We start from the raw sequence: 3785 nt of genomic DNA, 5'->3' as shown, positions 1-3785 counted from the left end.
ATGGTTAAAAGATGATGATAATATTTATTCAACGTAAAATATTATGTATGATAATCTAGTATTATCAGATCATTTCAAATTTATCCAATGATTGCGAATGTCCGATTTCATTATGCTCGTAAACCGGCCTGACCTATTTTTACGCAACCAGCGCGATTACAACACGCTTGTGCATTTAAACTTATTCGTGCAGACTTAACGTAGCGATATTGATAATTTTGTGGATCGTCTGCCGCTGACATATACCGCAGCGGATGAATGGTCGCGCGGAAAGGAGGCCACGCTTGAAATCTCATTAACGTAACATCCTAATTTAAAGTTATGCCGATCTACGTGAACCACTTCGGTCTATCTAAATTACTAGCCGTCGTATCTGCATTGTTCGTGAGCGCAATCGTGTTATCTTAACCGCCCAGCAATACCCTTCGGTTCCTCGTTAGAAAAGTTAAAGATCGAAGCTTCGTCATTTTAAAACAGTTTGCAAATAAATATATATAGATATTATACGAGGTACAATTTTCCAAAGTTTTACATCGATTGTAAGTAAGGGAGCAATTGTTTTAATGCAAAGTAAGTTTATGAGAACGCGATTTTCCAGGCGTAGAGAACGCTGCATACTCATAATTTAATTGCACAACGAGATCTTCGGGTACTCGCACCTCGACTTTCCACAAGTTCGTGTTAATTTCCGCATGGAAAGGGAGACTCCGCGAATAGAGTACGCTTCGACGCAGAATCAATTATGTGCAACAATCGAACTTCCCCCGTGAACGAATGAGGGAAATATATATTCCAACTGCAGACAACGTTCTCTGCTCTGAAAACTTTTCATACTGCTGGGCCAGATATTTGCAAATTAAATTTTTTTCTGTCGACAAAAATGTTTAGCATAATAAACTACCAGCTGCATTGTAGAAAATGCGTTATTCAATGCGACCTAATGCCACAATTTATTGCACTATACGATCAAAAATTCATGTTTGTCTAAATCTCTTTAAATTACAGCGCCAATTACAGAGAACATATATTTTTTGAGATACAAAGATTACGTCTACCACTTGTTACTTAGGTTTTTTCGAAGTATAATATTACTACTGCTTTTCTTCGATTAGAATAAAAAATTGAATCATGAAGAATTACACAGGTAACAGTACAAAATACAAATATTTTATTAAAATATTTAAACCCAACAAGGGAATACAAGGTATTTAAATACAAAGTTTATATATGTATTTTAAAAGATTTAATCGCATCGCAAAGAATTACAGAGGTAACAGTACAAAAAATAAAAATATTTTATTAAAATACATAAATTTTTCTTGTCAAAAAACTTGGCGCTGCTAGAGAGAGAGAGAGAAAGAGAGAGAGAGAGAGAGAGAGAGAGAGAGAGACCTTTTACAAATTACACACACACATCGCCCACACCCACTCGCTCGCACATACACACCAGGCTGACCTAATTTTGAGGTCTAGCAGCGCCAAGTTTTTTGACAAGAAAAATTTATGTATTTTAATAAAATATTTTTATTTTTTGTACTGTTACCTCTGTAATTCTTTGGCGATGCGATTAAATCTTTTAAAATACATATATAAACTTTGTATTTAAATACCTTGTATTCCCTTGTTGGGTTTAAATATTTTAATAAAATATTTGTATTTTGTACTGTTACCTGTGTAATTCTTCATGATTCAATTTTTTATTCTAATCGAAGAAAAGCAGTAGTAATATTATACTTCGAAAAAACCTAAGTAACAAGTGGTAGACGTAATCTTTGTATCTCAAAAAATATATGTTCTCTGTAATTGGCGCTGTAATTTAAAGAGATATCATTTCTTTTTTGTAATTGTAATAATAGATCACTTGAAGCGCGACTCATTTTTTGATAAGGTAACGTAATTTTGTGATGTGTATCACTTGAGTAATAATTTTTGGAAATAAAAATAATACTGCTTAGGTTTTTTCGAGATTTTTGGAGATACAAAGATTACGTCCACCACTTGTTACTTAGGTTTTTTCGAGGTATAATACTACTACTTTGTTTTTTTTTTCGAAGTGAAGATACTACTGTTTAAGTTTTTTCGAGATTTTTCAAGATACAAAGATTTCGTCTACCACTTGTTACTTAGATTTTTTTAAGGTATAATACTACCACTGTTTTTTTTTTCGAGGTAACAACATATACACTACTATGCGTGTACTTGGCGCCTTTCTTTACCTTTTTTTTAAAAAAGGTAATTTTGTACAGATATCACGCCTTTTTGCAGTATTACGCATTGTATAAACAATATGTACAGGGTGTTATTTCGAGGTATAATACTACCACTTTGTTTTTTTCGAGGTAATTATATTTACCGCATGTTGTTCCGCCGGCGCCTGATGCCTCTCCCAGACCTCCACTTTCTTTCACGCTGCTCGGGGTGTCCTTCGTGTTTCCTCGATGCGAAGCTGATGCTCCTTCCTGCGCGCGCGTCGATATGTTCTGTAACATAAAAATAAACAAATCGATTAAATAATTGTCACGCGCATCGAACATCTTATTCGTTATTCCGATTAATCTTTTCCTAAATTACTTCTTCGAAAAAAGTCTCTACGTTAGAATCAACTTGAATCAAATTTTTCGATTTATTTCTTTTTACTAATTTATATTTCGAAACACGGTTTAATGTAGCAACTAAATAAAAACAAACGAAAAAAGAGATTCTATAATATCTTTAGAAAAAATAAAAAATAACACTTACCAGAAGTGTTAGTACGCCGATGATGCCCGATGCCTCTCCCAGGCCTCCACCTCCTCTCAGGCTGCTCGAGATGTCCATCGTGTTTTCTCGATGCAAAGCTGATGGTCCTTCCAGCGTGGATATTTTCTGTAACATAAAAATAATCGAATAGATTAAATAATTGTCACGCTATTCGTTATTCAGATTAATACACATTCAATTTACTTCTTCGCAAAAAGGTCTCTACGTTAGAATCAACTTGAATCAAATTTTTCAAATTATTTCTTTTACTAATTTATATTTTAAAACACGGTTTAATGTAGCAACTGAATAAGCACAAACGAAAAAAACAGATTCTATAATATCTTTAGAAAAAAATAAAAAGCAACATTTACCAGAAGTGTTGATACGCCGATGCCCGATGCCTATCCTAGGCCTCCTCCTCCTCTCAGGCTGCTCGGGATATCAGGTTCGCAGGATTCCCTCGCTGCTCCGATGTCACCTTCTGCGTCGTTATTTTCTGAAATATTCAAATGAACGATTCGATTAAGTAAAGACAGAAGAGATAGAACATTGTTGGACATAAGTGACATAGTACGTAAAAATCAGTTACACTCACCACTTTCTTTCCTGCTGTTCCGGCCGCAAAATCCACCACCACCTCCGGGTCAGATAAGAGTCTCGAGCCACATTGAGACTCGTGGCAATGCAGTGTGACTTCATCCATTAAGCAAAAAAAGTCAAGAAGCCATTTCGGCTATATTGCATTAATTTTACGACGTTGTTGCAATATAGTCGAAATGTTTCTTGACCTTTCTCGCTTAATAGAAATGTAATTGCTGAAAGGAATTAAAAATTGTTCTCTACTTTTTTTTTTTTTTTTTTTAACGTGGTGGAAATCTTCGAAAGACACCCTCGCCCTGTGGTAGGGAGGGGGAGTGTCGGATTCTACGCGCACGCGTACCACCGTTACGAGGGGCGCTTCAGAGGACCGAAATCCCCTGAGCCTCCCTCAGCGTGGCATCGCGCGCCCATAGCCTACCGACTAAAACCACCACGAGCAACCC

General features: G+C 35.8%; 1 long non-coding RNA gene across 1 annotated transcript; it reads right to left on the bottom strand.

The window, feature by feature from the left end:
* Positions 1–1570: 1570 nt before the first annotated feature.
* On the bottom strand, positions 1571–3778 carry LOC139816587 (uncharacterized). The gene is made up of 4 exons (XR_011733042.1): positions 3338–3778; positions 3114–3238; positions 2740–2865; positions 1571–2480 (listed from the first exon to the last, which is right to left on the bottom strand). It is a non-coding gene; the product is annotated as an uncharacterized lncRNA (long non-coding RNA).
* Between the last annotated feature and the right edge of the window lie 7 nt (positions 3779–3785).

This window comes from Temnothorax longispinosus, chromosome 7 (assembly GCF_030848805.1).
Source record: "Temnothorax longispinosus isolate EJ_2023e chromosome 7, Tlon_JGU_v1, whole genome shotgun sequence".
In the NCBI taxonomy this organism is placed as follows: Eukaryota; Metazoa; Arthropoda; class Insecta; order Hymenoptera; family Formicidae; genus Temnothorax; species Temnothorax longispinosus.
Note: the sequence above shows the minus strand (reverse complement) of the source record. Positions and strands in the feature narration are given on the sequence as shown.